This window comes from Tachyglossus aculeatus, chromosome 20 (genome assembly GCF_015852505.1).
Source record: "Tachyglossus aculeatus isolate mTacAcu1 chromosome 20, mTacAcu1.pri, whole genome shotgun sequence".
In the NCBI taxonomy this organism is placed as follows: Eukaryota; Metazoa; Chordata; class Mammalia; order Monotremata; family Tachyglossidae; genus Tachyglossus; species Tachyglossus aculeatus.
The window spans coordinates 22,092,437-22,111,953 of record NC_052085.1 but is presented as its reverse complement, the minus strand read 5'-3'; positions in this window follow the sequence as shown (position 1 = coordinate 22,111,953).

Below are 19,517 nucleotides of genomic sequence, written 5' to 3'. Positions count from 1 at the left end.
GTATTTATTGAGCGCTTACTGCAAAGCACTGTACTAAGCATTTGGGAAAGTGCAATATAATAATAAACACATACTCTGTTCACAACAACCTTACAGTTTAGAGGAATGAACTCCCCTCCTACCTGAGGCCCCACTGTTTGAGTAAACCCCTGAACTGATCCTCCAGAGCCTTTTTGATGATGATGATGGCATTTATAAAGCATTTACTATGTACCAAGCACTGTTCTAAGCACTGGGGAGGTTATAAGGTGATCAGGTTGTCCCACAGGGGGCTAACAGTCTTAATCCCCATTTTACAGATGAGGTAACTGAGGCACAGAGAAGTGAAGTGACTTGCCCAAAGTCACACAGCTGACAATTGGCAGAGCCGGGATTTGAACCCCCGACCCCTGACTCCAAAGCCCGTGCTCTTTCCATTGAGCCGTGCTGCTTCTCTGGAGCCTTCCTAAATGGTTGGAGGGAAGCCTCTAGTTTGCTCAGTATGGAGAGAAATTTGTGCCCATCTTGAGACCCTTATCTCACTGTATTAGGGTGTATTGTAAACTCCTTGAGAGAAGGAATTGTATCACTTAACTTCCGCGTGCCTCAGGTACCTCATCATTAAAATAAGGATGAGGACTGTGACCCCAATGTGAGACAGGGACTGAGTACAACCTGATTAGCATGTACCTACCCCAGCTCTTAAAACAGTGTTAGAACACGTGGTAAGTGCTTAACAAATACCATCATCATCATCTACCGACTCTACTTTGCTCTCCCAAGTACTTACTACAGTGCTCTGCACATAGTAGGCACTCAATAAATAGCATTAATGAGTATAAATCTTTAATCATTTAATGAGTATAATTTTAATCCATACTTCATGCTGCTGCCCGGATTATCTTTGTCCAGGAACGCTCTGGGCATATTACTCCCCTCCTCAAAATTCTCCAGTGGCTACCAATCAATCTGCGCATCAGGCAGAAACTCCTCACCCTGGGCTTCAAGGCTCTCCAGCACCTCGCCCCCTCCTACCTCACCGCCCTTCTCTCCTTCTACAGCCCAGCCCGCACCCTCCGCTCCTCCGCCGCTAATCTCCTCACCGTACCTCGCTCTTGCCTGTCCCGCCATCGTCCCCCGGCCCACGTCATCCCCCGGGCCTGGAATGCCCTCCCTCTGCCCATCCGCCAAGCTAGCTCTCTTCCTCCCTTCAAGGCCCTGCTGAGAGCTCACCTCCTCCAGGAGGCCTTCCCAGACTGAGCCCCTTCCTTCCTCTCCCCCTCTCCATCCCCCCCATCTTACCTCCTTCCCTTCCCCACAGCACCTGTATATATGTATATATGTTTGTACATATTTATTACTCTTTATTTATTTATTTTATTTGTACATATCTATTCTATTTATTTTATTTTGTTAGTATGTTTGGTTTTGTTCTCTGTCTCCCCCTTTTAGACTGTGAGCCCACTGTTGGGTAGGGACTGTCTCTATATGTTGCCAATTTGTACTTCCCAAGCGCTTAGTACAGTGCTCTGCACATAGTAAGCGCTCAATAAATACGATTGATGATGATGATGATAAATCTGCTGTAGTTCTACCACTGTTAAGGAATGAGGGAATCTGTCCTGAGAGAACACTGATCTGTTCGATACATGTAATTTAGGAGCTGCCATTACAGGTGTGTAATGGCAAAAAGCCATTACCAAGCCAGCAACAAGCTGGTAGTTGTGATGGTTCATGAATTTTTTTCTTTTTTTTGAAGATGAAACAGTCCTGGTGTCCCAAGGGTGCTAAATACCAGTCAACTCAGATTTTGTGAAGGAATTAACCTTATACCACATAACCACAAACATCTGCATATATTTGTATTTATTTATGTATTTATTGATATATTTATATTAACGTCTGTCTCCCCCTCTTGACTGTGAGCTCATTGTGGGCAGGAATGTGTTTGTTATTATATTGCACTCTCCCAAGCACTTAGTTCAGTGCTTTGCACACAGTAAGCGCTCAATAAATAAAATTGAATGAATGAATGAACATACACACTTGTGAGTTCAGTGGTATGTACTGAGTAAATACTTTGTGCAGAATTGGGGAATGTACAATAGAATTAGTACACACGATATCTGCTCTCAAGAAGATTACAATCTGCTTCCCTCTGAAACATTTGTAAAAGATGTTTCAATTTAGCATGCTCATTTTACTTAGCAGAGTTTTCCAGATGAAAACCACACATGATTTGGTGAGATGTTGGATGAATTGACCTTATTTTTACTAGCCTCTTTCCATTGGGTTAGTAGCTCCCAGGGAAACCTGTAAAAATAATTTACATTATATGTGTTTTAGTTTAGACCTAAATTTGGTTTTCTTCCTTTTAAAAGCTGGGAACTATTAAAATTTTTTTCACCATTGAGCCTTTGCTTATGCAGAATGAGTTCTTATCAGAACTAAATTTAGCATAAGTATACTTAGTTTCCCCTCTATTGTTGTTTTATGTGCTCTGAGCATTGGCTGTGGGCTAGTTGTCTATGATTGTCTGCATTTAGTTAATAACTTCTTTTAGTATAGATAATCAAAAGGCTCCAGGGTTTTGAAAGTAGGGAACACACCTAATTACCCCTAATAATATCTGACCTTGTTGCTCCCCAAAGCAACTGTGAAAATAAATGGCCTAAACAATTGTTATTTTTACTTCAATAGCTTCAATTTACCCTAAATCACCTGTTGGTGTTACAATGTACTTTTTCATATCCTGATCTTAATTCTTGGTAGTAACATTTTGTGCCAAAAAATGAATGTCACTTTGATTTAAAGTAGTCATTTCGAAGTTCTTGTCAATTTTCACTTCTCTCTAAATGTTAGAAATTAATATGTAGTCTGTTATTTTTTGGAATCTTCCTGGGGGTTACAAATTGACACTTTGAAAGTCAATAGACCTAAATTCTAAAGGCCTGTGGCATTCAAAATGGTATCTGTGTCATCTTTCCAGGACACTTTTTTTTTTTTTTACTTTATTTTTCATGTTAATCTCTTTCTTTTCTCAGACTGAGACACCTGAAACTCTAATCTAAAGTAAAGGGGGTGGGTGGAGGGAGGGAGAGGGAATGATAGAGACCCAAGGGAGATTACAGACAGGCAGATTAAAGAGGAGAGAGGCAGAGAGACTCTGATGTAAGGAACATCTGATGGTTATTTTCCCATCTGAATAGGGTCCTGGAAGAGATGAGACAGCCAGATCTCTCCTAATCAATCAAATTTACTGAGTACTTACAGTGTACAGTATACTGTACTAAACTCTTGGGAGAGTATAATGCAACAGAGTTGGTAGACACGTTCCCTGCCAGCAACAAGCTTATAGTCCAGTATTTTTCTAGTCCGCTTTTCCCCCAAACTCCCCTGAGCAACTCTCTCTTGTCATTATCTCTCTGTTATGTATGGCTGTACCCGTGGTTAATGATAATAATAACAATGATAGTAATAGTAATAACTGTGGTATATAGCGAGCACTTACAATGTACCAAGCCCTATACTAAGTGATGGACAAGATAAACGGGTCAAACCCAGTCCCTATCTCACGTGGGGCTTAGTAGGAGGGAGAGTAAGTATTTAATTTTCATTTCAGAGTTTAGGAACCTGATTCACAGAAAAGTTAAGTGACCTGCCCCAAATCACTCCACAACCAAGTAGCACAGCAATAAGCCTGACCTCCAGACTGTGAGCCCGTTGTGGGCAGGCACTGTCTCTCTTTACTGCTGTATTGTACTTTCCAAGCACTTAGTACAGTGCTCTGTGCAAAGTAAGCACTCAATAAATACGACTGAATGTAGGAATGAATGATAAGAACCCAGTCCCCTGTCTCCCAGGCCTCAGCTCTTTCCACTAGGCCACAGTGCTTCTCAGTGGTTCCACCAATTAACCCCTGATCAATTGTTCTAGCACACACTACTTGCCTCCCTTTTCACTTCTGGTCTCTCCACTGCAATAGAGTATATTTAGCAGGCAACAGCCAGAGAAAGGTAGACACACTGAAGATAATGTTCTCCTTGTATGCCTCCTGCTCTGGGTTTGATCCACTTGCCAAAACAAGAGTTTTCCCGGCCTGGAGTTCTTCACCTCCTTCAAAGGTGTTTACAGTGTAAATGCTGATAGCTTTGCTTCTATTCAGGCCACTGGAAACTTACTGTATGAAAATAAAGACTTAGAAGAGCTGTTGAACTTATGCTCTTTCCAAGGGCAAATTCCTCCAAGATATTGAACTGATTTAATTTGCATTCAAATTACTCAGGATTGTAGTGGTGTATACTCACTTGAATGATTTGCTATCAAACTGAATGAATGGATGACTTGTAAGGCTAAGTGGGCAGACTAGAATTTTAAGCCATTTTGTGGAAAGAATAGAATCAATCATATTAATACAAAATAAGGAAGGAAAACCAGGAGACCAAGTGGGAGTTGAGCAATAAAATTTGAAAATTCGCATAAATTGTCAAATTTTACCCTGAGACTAGTTTTGTTCAAAAAAGGATTCATTTGTTATGGTTTTACTAGGAGCAATTCTAGTTGTGCTTAACTTTGTTAATTATATGTTTAGAAACAAAAGCTAAACAAAGTTTTTAGTTGTTAAATACGGTTAAGATAAGGTTTGATTGTACACATCCCATTTATTATCAAGTCTATTCATTATTCCAGTCCACATTTGGTATTCTTATAACCTATCTGATTCTAGAAGGAAATGTTTTAAAACCCTTTTCTAGGGTGATCAAATGTTTTGTCTAAGTATCTTCAGATTAAACAACATATTTATCACCAACCTGAAAAACTTGTCTTCTGCCCCCTCTCAGAATGGCTCCCTTCTCATTTCCCTCCCCTTATCAACTGAAAAAGAGAACATAAACATCCATCTATCAGAAAACCTATATATTTTGGATCAATCAATCAATAGTATTTATTGAACACCTACTCTGTGTAGTGAACTTTACTAAGCACTTGGGAGAGTACATCAGAGGTACTAAACTGGTAGAGCTTACAATGTATAATAATAATAATAACTGTGGTATTTGTTAAGTGCTTACTATGTGCCAGGCACTGTACTAAGTGTTGGGGTGGATAAAGGCAAGTTGGGTTGGACACAGTCCCTGTCCCAAGTGGGGTTCACAGTCTCAATTCCCACTTTCCAGATGAGGTCACTGAGGTCCAGAGAAGTGAAGTGACTTGCCCAAAGTCACACAGCAGCCAAATGGCAGAGCTAGGATTAGAACCCATGACCTTCTGACTCCTAGGCCTGTACTCTATCCACTAAGCCATACTGTGAGAGGCGGACACTACCGTAAACTACAGATGCAAGGAAGTAATAGAGGAGAAAGATATGTACTCATTCAATCGTATTTATTGAGCACTTACTGTGTGCAGAACACAGTGCGCCAGTGGTACAATGCGGTACTAAGTGCTTAGGTGGTGAGGAAGTGTTGAGTTGGGAGTTGGGGGTGAGGGGAGGGGGCTATAGAATGAGGAGATGAAAGATTAATCAGGGAAGGTCTCCAGAGGGAAATGTGATTTCAGAAGGGCTTTGAAGATGGGGAGCGCCTGATATGGTCTGCTGGGTACGAAGTGGGAGAGAGTTCCAGGCAGTAGAGAAAGTGTGATTAAGAGGTTGGTGATGGGAGGATTGAGAATGAGGCACAGCCAGTAGGTTGGTTTGAGAGGAATGAAGCAGGCAAACTGGGTTATTGTGGGGAGAAGGAAGAGGAAAAGTAGAGGGGGTGAAGAACAGTTGAGCATCTTAAAGCTGATGATCAGGAGTTTTACTTGATACCTCTCCATCCCCTCCCCATTGCTGCCCCCACTGCCCTACCTCCTTCCCCTCCCCACAGCACTTGTATATATAATAAAGTGCTCAGTAAATACGATTGAATGTTGCCAACTTGTACTTCCCAAGCGCTTAGTACAGTGCTCTGCACACAGTAAGCGCTCAATAAATACGATTGATTGATTGATTGATTGATTGAATGTCAAGACATGACAAGTTCCTGGACCAACGTGGTAGCAGTTTGGATGGAGAAGGAAGGAAGGGGAAGGGGGCACAGTCTGTACATTTTGTGGAGGAAGGATCGACAGGATTTGGCAACGGACAGAATATGGGGTTGAAAGAGAGGGAGGATAATGCCAAAGTTAGGATCCTGAGAGGTGAGGAAGAGGGTGGTATTTTCAACTGGGAGGGGAAAAGTTAGATGGAGGAGATGATTGGGGAAGGAAGATGGGAATTTGGGAGGGAAGATTTGGGAGGGAAATTTTGGACATGTTAAACTTGAGATGCTGGTAGAACATCCATGTAAAGATGAACTAGAGACAGGAGGAAATGTGAGATTGCAGAGAAGGAAAGAGGTTGGGATTGACCAGGCGGATTTGAGATTCATCAGCCTGCTGATGGAAGTTGAAACTATGAAAATGGATGAGTTTCCCAAGGGAGTGAGTGTAGATTGAGAAGAGAAGGGACTCAGACTGAGCCTTGAGGGACGCCCTACCAGTTAGGGAGAGGGAAGATCCAGAAAAGCCAGAAAAAAAGAGCAAAAACAATCAGCAAGAAAGGTAGAATTATAACAAAATAATCTTAAATGATGTTTCCAGGTGAAGACAGTGTTCACAGTGCCAAAGGATGCTGAGAGGCTGAGAAGGATAAAGTCCCAGTAGAATCCACTAGAATGATAAAAAAAAAAAGGAGGCCATTGGTGATGTTGAAGAGAGAGGACTAATATGGGTATGGAATGTTGACTAAGAGATAAGGGCAGCAATGACAGTGGATTAGGAGATCATTCCAAACCACGAGGTTAATGGAAAGGCACTCAAAATAAGTAAAAGTGTACCAAGCTGAAGTGTAGAAAAACCATTAACCTCATTGCAGCCTGCTGGAAGGTGAATATGGCAATAATAAGAGAGTAGATGTGAGGAAAAGAAATCTACATTAAATAAGGAACTTCAAGAGCACTCTGATGGTTTGAGGTTGAACGCAGAGTCAGTGGTTTTGGTAATTGCATTCAGTGCATTTTAGAACAAAGAAAGGATGGGGAGGGGGAAGGTTAAAACATTTCATCTTTTACTGATATTCTTAGTGACGTACAAGAAATGATCTTTCTGTAATTAGTCACGATCACTGAGTAACCTTGAGAATTCAAGTAGAAAATCAATTTTCACCTTTTGTGGATGAATGTGCAGAAATTCACATTGGTCACCTTATATTGGTTTATATCCAAGGAATAAATGTAAAACTTGGATTATGGGTCAGTAGTATTACAGTATTGGAAAGAAATCAGTGGAGAATTCACATTCCCCCCTTTCTCCAACCTCCCGGCTCTCAACACTCTCTGCTACTCTCCCATCCTTCCCAGCGGTATCCTCAGAGGAACTCTCCTCCCTCCTCTCAAGTGCTACTCCGGCCACCTGTGCTTCTGACCCCATTCCCTCTCATCTTATGAAATCTCTCGCTCCATCCCTTCTCCCCTCCTTAACTTCCATCTTCAACCGCTCACTCTCCACTGGTTCCTTCCCCTCTGCCTTCAAACATGCCCATGTCTCTCCCATCCTAAAAAAACCCTCTCTTGACCCCACCTCACCTTCTAGTTATCGTCCCACATCCCTCCTACCATTCCTTTCCAAACTCCTTGAACGAGTTGTCTACATGCGCTGCCTAGAATTCCTCAACAACAACTCTCTCCTCGACCCCCTCCAGTCTGGCTTCCGTCCCCTTCATTCCACGGAAACTGCGCTCTCAAAGGTCACCAATGACCTCCTGTTTGCCAAATCCAACGGCTCATACTCTGTCCTAATCCTCCTCGACCTCTCAGCTGCCTTTGACACTGTGGACCACCCCCTTCTCCTCAACACGTTATCTGACCTTGGCTTCACAGACTCCGTCCTCTCCTGGTTCTCCTCTTATCTCTCCGGTCGTTCTTTCTCAGTCTCTTTTGCAGGCTCCTCCTCCCCCTCCCATCCTCTTACTGTGGGGGTTCCCCAAGGTTCAGTGCTTGGTCCCCTTCTGTTCTCAATCTACACTCACTCCCTTGGTGACCTCATTCGCTCCCACGGCTTCAACTATCATCTCTACGCTGATGACACCCAGATCTACATCTCTGCCCCTGCTCTCTTCCCCTCCCTCCAGGCTCGCATCTCCTCCTGCCTTCAGGACATCTCCATCTGGATGTCCGCCCGCCACCTAAAGCTCAACATGTCGAAGACTGAGCTCCTTGTCTTCCGTCCCAAACCTTGTCCTCTCCCTGACTTTCCCATCTCTGTTGACGGCACTACCATCCTTCCCGTCTCACAAGCCCGCAACCTTGGTGTCATCCTCGACTCCGCTCTCTCGTTCACCCCTCACATCCAAGCCGTCACCAAAACCTGCCGGTCTCAGCTCCGCAACATTACCAAGATCCGCCCTTTCCTCTCCATCCAAACCGCTACCCTGCTAATTCAAGCTCTCATCCTATCCCGCCTGGACTACTGCACTAGCCTTCTCTCTGATCTCCCATCCTCGTGTCTCTCTCCACTTCAATCCATACTTCATGCTGCTGCCCGGATTATCTTTGTCCAGAAACGCTCTGGACATATTACTCCCCTCCTCAAAAACCTCCAATGGCTACCGATCAATCTGCGCATCAAGCAGAAACTCCTCACCCTGGGCTTCAAGGCTCTCCATCACCTCGCCCCCTCCTACCTCACCTCCCTTCTCTCCTTCTACTGCCCAGCCCGCACCCTCCGCTCCTCCACCACTAATCTCCTCACTTTACCTCGCTCTTGCCTGTCCCGCCATCGACCCCCGGCCCACGTCATCCCCCGGGCCTGGAATGCCCTCCCTCTGCCCATCCGCCAAGCTAGCTCTCTTCCTCCCTTCAAGGCCCTGCTGAGAGCTCACCTCCTCCAGGAGGCCTTCCCAGACTGAGCCCCTTCTTTCCTCTCCCCCTCGTCCCCCTCTCCATCCCCCCGTCTTACCTCCTTCCCTTCCCCACAGCACCTGTATATATGTATATATGGTTGTACATATTTATTACTCTATTTATTTATTTATTTTACTTGTACATTTCTATCCTACTTATTTTATTTTGTTGGTATGTTTGGTTCAGTTCTCTGTCTCCCCCTTTTAGACTGTGAGCCCACTGTTGGGTAGGGACTGTCTCTATGTGCTGCCAATTTGTACTTCCCAAGCGCTTAGTACAGTGCTCTGCACATAGTAAGCGCTCAATAAATACGATTGATTGATTGATTGATTGATTGATTTGCAGCATTAAGGTACATACAACTATCCATCCACAGGGGAAATTTGTCAGCTTATTTTAGGCATATGATGTCAAGAAAAAAGTCAATTTAAGCTCTGGATACAGAAAATAGAGCCAAATATGTAAAAATAGTGAGCCCATTTTTTCATATATACCTTTTCAGTTTAAATTTGCTATTGAGATAGGAAATAGACCAACCATAGTTTGTTCTTGATCTGTATTGCCCATTTGGAAACAGTAAGAGTGACAATAGTAATAAGCACCTTTAACATTTTTCCAGGCCTCTGACTAGTCTTATTTGTCATTTTTCTTCCCCTTTATTTTACTCTGCTGTGAATAGGCTATCAAGATGTTGGAGTTCTAATTCTGATATTATCTGGTTTCCTGCAAAACTGAGAGCCCTTTTCATTTTACTTTAATTTCTACGCAGAGTGAAAATTCAGGAGAAAGAAATGCATTTGGAAGGGTTGGACAATCTCAGATTCCCATCGCTGAATCAGACTCTGTGAGATAGATGCTTTGATAATTGTATTCCCTAGGACTTTGGAGGGAAAGAAACAAAAGGTGAACAGTAGTTTTTTTTTGACAGATCCTGTTATGATGTATGTGTCTTCCACTCTTTCTTAGCTAGAGGAATTTTGCAAAGTACCACATAATCCTTTAGTGCAGTGATTCTGAAAGTCAGAGGGCTTTAGGGCTTTATTCATCTGTAACTCAGGGGGGCCTCCAGGGGAGTAATAGTTTTGTGGGGAATATCTACTTGATTTTTACTCCCAGAGGAGGCATCTGCACTTTTAAGATGAACCTCTGACGGCATCATAAGCCACTCACAATGGATGTCCTTACTGTGGGAGGGAAAGAACTTCAGATCCAAATATCAAAATTCAGGGTTAAAGTTCTGGATTTTGATTTGCCTGACAAGGCAGCATCTAAGTTCTCAAGGTCATCAGTACCCAGGTAAAGTAGCAGAGCCCAGTGTGGAGAAGAATTTTTATCACATCAAGATTCAGCACTATGATTGTGTTGAAAAATGGGGAAGGACTTAGAGTTGAAGATATGCCGGTAATAGATTTAGGTCATCCTTAGTATTTACATGTAGTATAGTAGATAGATATAGATATATATTCTATATCCTCTCCTTCCAAACTGCTACTGATCCAAGCACTTATCCTTTCAGTCAATCGTATTTACTGAGTGCTTACTGTGTGCAGAGCACTGTACTAAGTGCTTGGGAGAGTACAATATAACCCTCCTCTAGACTGTAAGCTCGTGTGGGCAGGGATTGTCTCTCCTTATTACTGTACTGTACTTTCCCAAGCTCTTAGTACAGAGTTCTGCACACAGTAAGCGCTCAATATGATTGAATGAATGAACAGAGCGGGTAGATGCATTCCCTGCCCACAATGAGCTTCCAATCTATTCCACCTTGACAACTGTTTCAGCCTCCTTGTTGACCTTCCAGCAACCTGTCTCTCCCCACTACAGTCCATACTTCAATCTGCCGCATGGATCTTTTTTCTAAAAAAAGTTTAGTCCATGTATCCCCACTCCTCAAGAACTTCCAACGTTTGCTTTCCAATTGTTGCTTTCCAACGGTTGTCCTCTGCATCATACAGAAACTCTTTTCTGCCATCTTTAAAACACTCAATCAGCTCACCCCCTCCTACCTTACCTCACTGATCTCTTAATGCAATCCAGCCTGCATACTGCACTCCTCTAGCACCAGGTTGCTCACTGTACCCCAGTCCAGTCTATCTTTCCGCTGAACCCTTTCCCACAACCTCCCTCTGGCCTGCTCCCTCCCCACTCCATATATGCCAGAATCTCCCTCCTCTCTCTCCATCTTCAAAACGTTATTAAAGTCACATCTTCTCCAAGGGACCTTTCCCGATTAAGCCCTGTTTTCCCCAGCTCCCTCTCCCATCTGCTTCGTCTCTGCACTTGATCTGTGATCTCTGGGCATTTGATATTCGCCCCACAGCAATGATGTACATGTGCATAAATTATATATTAGAAATCATTTTCTTATGTAAATCTCTGTTCCTACCTCTGGACTGTAATCTCTATGTGGGCAGGAACTGTGTCTCCCAAGAACTTAGTACGGTGCTCTGGACACTGAAAGCACTCAATAAATGCCATTAATGGTAGTGACTGTGGGCAAGTCACTTAACTTCTCTGTGCTTCAGTTACCTCATCTGTAAAATGGGGATTGAGTCTGTGAGTCCCACGTCTGACAACTTAATTACCTTTGATCTATCCCAGTGTTTAGAACAGTGCATGGCACATAGTAAGTGCTTAACAAATACCATCATCATCATTATTATTATGATGGCCTTTGAAGTTTGAAGGTGACAGTACTAATAATTAGATTTAATCAGAGTAATCAAAGTAGTTGATAAGACCAAATGGAGCCCAACAATCTTTTTCATAGAAGGGAAAGAATACATAGTGGAAGACTGTCTTCTGGGTCTTAGTTGTTCACTATTGCATTGCTTTTATAAAATTCAATGTAAGTATGAGGTATAGAAAGCGCTGATGAAACTGGCCTAAAAGTGTTGAGTGGTATCTGTGATAATTTTCCAGGTATCAGAACCTAATAACAATAACAATAAATAATAATTATAGTATTTGTTAAATAATAATGATGGTATTTGTTTAGTGCTTACTATGTGCAAAACACTGTTCCTAAGCACTGGGGGGATACAAGGTGATCAGGTTGTCCCACATGGGGCTCCCAGTCTTAATCCCCATTTTACAGATGAGGTAACTGAAGCATAGAGAAGTTAAGTGGCTTGCCCAAGGTCACACAGCTGACAAGTGGCAGAGTCTGGATTCAAGCCCATTACCTCTGACTCCAAAGCCCATGGTCTTTCCACTGAGCCATGCTGCTTCTCTGTAATAATAGCATTTGTTAAGCACTTGTTGTTGTAATAATAGCATTTGTTAAGCATTTGCAAAGCACTGTTCTAAGCACTGGGGGGGGATACAAGGTGATCAGATTGTTCCATGTGAGGCTCAGTCTTAATCCCCATTTTACAGATGAGGTAACTGAGGCTCAAAGAAGTTAAGTGACTAGCCCAAAATCCAACAGCTGACAAGTGGCGGAGCCGGGATTAGCCCATGACCTCTGACTCCCAAACCCATGCTCTTTCCACTGAGTCACGCTGCTTCTCTAAATGCTTCTGTTAAATGCTTATTATGTGTCAAGCACTGTACTGAGTGCTGGCATGGATACAAGCAAAGTGGGTTATACTCAGTCCCTGTTCCATGAGGGGGGTTGCAGGGGTGCTCAGTCTCAATCCCCATTTTACTGAGTCATAGAGACTTGCTCAAGATCACACGGTAGACAAGTGGAGGAGCCGGGATTAGAAGAGAGACCCCTAAAATCTCTGGGTAGGTCTTCAATTTGACCTGAAGCTTTTTTTTAATGGTATTTGTTAAGCACTTATTAAGTTCTTTGTTCTATGTACTATATGAACTAACAACAGCTTGCTCAGCACCAGGTGTTTGGCTTTCACCAGTAGTAGTGCTGGTACTATATGCTCTATGAACATATGTAATATGTTCCATGTTTTTTGTTCTGTTCTAAGAAGTGAAATTGGGAAAAAAAAATGTACCAAGGGAACCTCATTCAGATAAGCAAAAACAGGCATGATTTACAATTGTATAGCAATGATTGAGCCCTACTCAACTGAGGGAGACTGTCCCAGAATCAAAATTACACCACTGTAGTAGTCTGGAAAATCTGAAAAGCAGATTATCTCTTTCAGATCACCTCAGTATAATTCAGTCCATTACTGCTACAATGAGTAAGTAAAATGTTATTATTCCTTCCAGGGTGCCTAGCATTTTGCCAGAGATAAATCTGGATCATAAGAGAACATTTTTGCCGATTTGTTCAGGATTTACATGCGGTTACATTGAATGGATAACTTGTGTTCATGAAAATTCATTACTGCAGTAGAAGTAGTGCTTGATTTGATTGATTGATTGATTGAAGTCAATGACAAAAAGACTGCATCACCGAATATATAAGTAAATCCCTGGGTGGACTTGAATTAGAGACCTCTTTTTTAAAGAGGAGGGTCTCTCTAGTGAAATTTCCACAGTTGGCTTTTGTCCCAAATCTTGGAATTTTGATGGGCATATTGCAAAACGATTTCTGATGAGTGGAATAAAGAAATACACTTTTTCTACTTAGAGTGATTTTTGTTTCATCTGGAAATTTCATCCAGTTGCAATTTAAGTGTGGAAACTTTCATCACATCTGAGTCTTATCAAAGTGACTCGGGTTACTGGAAAAAAAAAGAATAGGCATATAAATGATTGAAAAGTTGTTTTGCAAAGGCCTATTAGGAAACTCAGAAACATTTTTAGAGTTAAATCAAATAAGTTCATGGCTCAGAAGGCACACACCTGGGCTTAGGGTAGAAGTTTCACAGAGGAAAATACAGATCACCAGGTTTAATTTGTGCATCTCTCTCTCTCCCTTCCCCACCACCCCCAAAAAATCTATTTAGTGGTTGGGTCCAAATTTTAACATTTGGAAATCATTTATGAAGAGCATTCTCAAATATTTATGCTATTTAGTTAGATTCCCAAACTGAAAATAACAATTTTAAATGACGCTTCAAACTCCTTTTTTCCTGCGCCATCTCCATAACTGAACTACATTACACCAATCTGCTTTTTCTGTTTTACTTAAATATCAAAGGATGCTGCCTCTGAGTCTGGCCTATTGGATAAAAATTATGGGTTTGTTATTGTCCAGTGAGGAATTTTTTTCTCATTTCCTTTTCTATCATGGAATTTTAATCAGTGGAGATGTCTACATGAGAGGACTGTGCAGTAATTTGAAAAGAATGAAAAGCATTTACCAGATCAGAGTTTCTTAGTATAAATATTAGTAGTTTCATTTTCAATCCAAAGATATGAGGCTTGGAAACTAATATTCTTGTGTGAATTAGGTCCCTAGAGTTGGAAAATATTAGATTGCTTTGATGGAGGTAATGTAGGCATATCAAGGTGAATGTGACAAACAGCAGGGTTAGTGGCTTGAAAACAGGACTAAATAGCACCTCCCACTGAATCAAGCTTTACTTTAAACAGAAAGAAAGCCCACATAGATCTTAATTTGCATCCTAAAAAGAAATCCAATCTTGTTTCCCCTTCTTCAAACAGAACACTTGAGTCTAATTTTGGAATCAAATCTGCGCTTATTTCATGTCATCCATTCTTTTAGCTCCCTGATGCATTAGGGACTTTCAAAATGACTGTTCCTATCCAGCGCTTGGCAGAAGGAAATCACCATTTCAATTGCATTACTTTTTTGACATTTGTTCAGGGCCCATTGTTTGCATCTGACTCAGTAGCTTTAGGTGAAAACGGCACTTGCTACTCTAATAGCAAGAAAGCAGGCTACTCAAAAAGAATATTTTCCCAATCACTGCACCAGGAAAGGGGGAAAAATCAAAGATTTAAGAAAGAACACTTGAAGATTAATTTACATTTTTCACACAAAACCTCCAGTCAATAGTTCTTAGATGTACTTCATTTCAAGTTACATTTTTGCTAGTGACATCATAATTAAGGCATTTCTAGAATTATAATGGAGACTGTAAAGTAGGGTGGGCTTACCTCTTGTACAGTGTGGCCTATTGGAAAGAGCCTGGGATTGTGGGTCAGAAGACCTGGGTTCTAATCCTTGCTCAGCCACTTGCCTGCTGTGTGACCAACTTGTACTTCCCAAGTGCTTAATACAGTGCTCTGCACACAGTAAGCGCTCAATAAATATGATTGATTGACTGACCTTGGTATTTATATGGTATTTGTTAAGTGCTTACTATGTGTCAAGCGCTGGGGTCAATTCAAGGTAATCACATTGGACACAGTCCCTGTCCCACATGGGGCTCACAGTCTTAATCCCCATTTTACAGATGAGGGAACTGAGGCATAGAGAAGTGACTTGCCCAAGGTCACACAACAGACAATCAGCAGAGTTGGGATTAGAACCCAGATCCTTTTGAATCCCAGGCCCGTGCTCTATCCACTAGCCCACACTGCTCTCTATGAGCCCTTCATCAAAAGGAAGACTCCAATAAGGATGAATACTAAATTTGGTATTGATTCATTAGAAGTACAAGGGGTTCAAGTGGAAACATAGTAGCAAACAGCACAATAATATGGTCCTTAAGGAGGCTATAAAATACAGCCAATAAAAAGCAACATGAGATTCAACTGGCCCCATGAAAATTAAAATATTTAAGGAAAATGCCTGAAATATTAAAGTTAAATGTGCCAAAGAAGATATATATATATATATATCCCCCTGGCCAGTAGAGCAGATGGTGGAGAATGGCGTGAGCTCATTCCCCCTGCTGCCAGGCTACACAGGAAACTTGAGGCCTTAGAATCTTCCCCCTCCCCTCACCTTTCCACTCCTCACCCTGGCATACCATCTATCATCATGGTTACACCTTAGTATGCTCTAAAATGGCAGTCATTTTTCCACACTAGTGCTAGGAGGTTGGGAGAAACAGAAGATCTATTTATTCTGAGCAGTCTTGACAAATAGGGTTTGTTTACCAGTCTAATGGTTAAATGTTCATTATTTCTGTGTTGTCTTTGCCTCTTGATTGTGATCTCTGGCTCTTTAAGTTCCCTCTTTTCCTCTCAAAGCACCTAATTCAGCATCATATATATTGTAGATGCTCAGTAAATTATTTTGTTTCTGATAATGATGATTTTGGAGGATGAAGATAAAAGAAATGGGGAAGGAGGGAGTGAATAAATATAATCTATAATTTGAGAGCAAACTAAGGATTTGTATTTTTTTTATTATAGTTCAGATGGTATTTTCATGAGGGTAAAGAAATCATTTTTCCTTATTACTCTTGGGTGATTTTTCTCTGGAATACGCTTTTTGGTGCTCTCTGATAGTTGGGTAGATAATAGAGAGAGGTAGAGATAGAGAAATTAGATAGATAACTGCTTCAGATCCTGCTGAAATTAATGAGATCTCACTCTTTTGGTCTTAGATACATCTGTAATATTTTTCCCAATAATTCTGGCAGGGAGATGGTGGTCATTAGAAAATGATTTTTGGTGTTCCCACTGGGCAGGAAAAGACCACTGCTGTTCAGATTTCTAATTATTTTCTTTTAATTTATTCTACCTACTTTTCACCACACCAGTATTGCTTGAGGATTGATGCGCCATATGGTTTTGGAAATCACCTTGAATTCTCAAAGGAAAGTAGCTATGCAAATGAAAAGTGACAATAATATACAATACAAAAGATAAGATTTGAATAGATTCTACTGATGTATACGCACTGCATTAAGAGATATGTAGTGCACAGAATAAAGAGTATGGATCCCAACAGATTGAATGTAGATTTTTAATCTTGTGAATGTTTTCTCCAGACTGCAATCTCGTTGTGGGCAGGAAATGTGTCTACCAACTATATTGCACTGTACTCTCCCAAGTGCTTAATTCAGTGCTCTGCAAACAGTAAGTGCTCTTAGATACCATTGATTGATAAATGTAAAATAATAATTACACTAGGGTTTGAGTACTTCAATAACAGTGGAAGCATTCTTCAGAGGAGCCCAATCAATCAGTCAGTTGCATTTACTGAGCACTCACTGTTAGCAGAGCACTGTACTAGTAGCTTGGGAGAGTACAATACAAAATCCTAAGTGATTGAAAAGAACGCTGAAGGCTTTGCGAAGGAAATCCTCTAACTCCACCCAGCACGGGTGAGCGCTAACCAGCAGTGGCTGCTCATTGGTAATATTTTAAATATTTGTAATATTTGAAAAATGATGAAATCATTATTTCCCCAACAAGGAAGTCACCAGGGAATAATGGATGGATATTTTCAAATATAGAGGCATAATGCGATGCAGTGCCCGGTTTTGGGAATCTCTCTAGGTTACTAAGAATTAGAGAGGAATCCCTCTTGAACAGATAGACTTGGTAACTTATGAGAGTTAGTAGACCTATTTAGTAGATAGTACAGTCCCAAGCGCTTAGTACAGCGCTCTGAATGAAGCAATTGTTCAGTAAATATCACTGACAGATTGACTGATAATATAATAATATTGGGCCTCTTTTCTCCCACTGACAGGGGTTCTTTAGACTCTCTCATGAATTCTCTGCTCCTCTCTCTCTCTCTCTCTCTCTCTCTCTCTCTCTCTCTCTCTCTCTCTCTTAACCCTCAGCCTGTTAGCCCCGTGTGGGACAGGGACTGTGTCCAATTTATCTTAAATCTATCTCCATGCTTAGTACAGTGCTTAACATATTCTGTAATTATTCTCTTTATTGTTATTATTATAGTTGGAGAAAGGTCATGGCAACCATGGGTTCAGTGATTAACTACTCCTAGTGCTTAGTAATGTAACATATGTATGTATGAATGAATTATGTCCAAAGCTATCCACCATCCCAGAAATTTTCCCATCACTCAAAACCTTCATCAGGCTCTGGCTGTAAGCTATCTCAAAACCCTATTGTCCATTCAAATTAAAGACGTCAAAACAGAGCTGTATATCATTCCCTAAAAACCCTTCCTTAAGACTAACTTCCCCATCAACGAGAATAATGCTACAGTTTCCTTCCCGAGCAAGAAATCTGAGTCATCTCTGACTTCTCCATTCCCTCAGTCCCCAAATATTACATCTTTTCCCTGCATCTGTCTGCAGATCTGTCCCTTTGATTCCCAGAACAAAATCTGACCACTCAGTTAGTTATGACCATATTCCATTTGGAATCCTGGAATCTTTCTAGTTCAGCTTCCCTGGGGTTAAATCCAATGACTGATTTTGAAGTTACTATCTACATCAAACTCTAAAGGGGATGAATTCATTGCTAGTACTTTTTCTAGTGAATTAAGGTTCAGAAACATAAATTTGGAGCAAAGCTTCAGAACACCTCCTTCCCTCGGGGAACTTATGTGAAAGTAGCAGGTTGATATTTTTAAGGGGAAAGGGGCAGAAGGAAAGAAGGACAAGAGAGGGAAAGGAGAGGGTTTGGGGAGAGGAGATAAAGGAACAGGAACTATTCATTAGGATGGTGTGCACATACCAAAAAGGAACAGCAGAACGTTGTGGCAGGAATACCCTAGTGAAAAAATGCCCCTTCCCCAATCGTCTCCATAGGTATCAAGACCCTCCTTAAGGCTATGACACTGCATTTCTAATAACTCCCTTTCCTAACCCATTTCCTCCAACTAGATGAGTTTTCATTAACCTTGTTATCTCACCTTCCTCCACCTGTCTCCACCTTCCAAATCATGAAGACCCAAGTCAATCCCCCTGCTTCTGGGTACCTGTCCAAAAAACTTCCACAGAGGTTCAACTTTTCCCAGTTAATAATAATAATAATAATAATAATAATAATAATAATTGGCATTTGTTAAGCGCTTACTATGTGCAAAGCACTGTTCTAAGCGCTGGGGAGGATACAGGGTGATCAGGTTGTCCCATGTGGGGCTCACAGTCTTAATCCCCATTTTACAGATGAGATAGTGGGTATTAGGACTCCTCCTTGAGCAGGGGACTTGTCTACCAAATTCTATTAAACTGTACTCTCCCAAGTGCTTGATACAGTGCTCTGCACACAGTAAGTGCCCCAATAACTACCACTGATTGACTGATGGATTAAAATCTCTTCTCTGACTCCTCACACATAAAAGAATGCACAGTAGAAGAGCTAGTAACGGAACATTCACATAGGAAAATATTTCTGGAACATTTTTTTTCTTTTCACCTGGCACTGCTGCTATAGCATTTCTCTCAGGGTGTGATTCAGGTGTAAATCTGAAACCATGACTTTTATGGGTCTGTGTTGTTGCCTATTTCAGATGTAAAGTTTCCATATGGTCAAAGGTAGATCAATTTGTCATTCTAAAAGAGCTTGGCTCTGTCATCATAATCCCTAAATATATCTCCCTTCACTTGCCCCAAATCCCAATTCTCTAGTTTTATACATTCAGCTCTTCTTGATTTTTCCTGGTGGTCATTATTCTTGTCTTTGGAGGGATTTACACTAAATCTAGTTCTGCAGCTGTTATTACGAATATGATTTATACTCTCTTGCAACTGTTCTGGTACATCTTCCAAATATATATATCTGTCCTTCAGGATCACAGAAGACACACATTCTGTGAGACTTTTATCGGAGTACATGGGCGTGGCTGATAAAGTGGTTTAGTGGGCAACAATTCTGTCCACCTCCTGTTCCTGTAAAGACTGCCTCTTGCATCATTCTTAA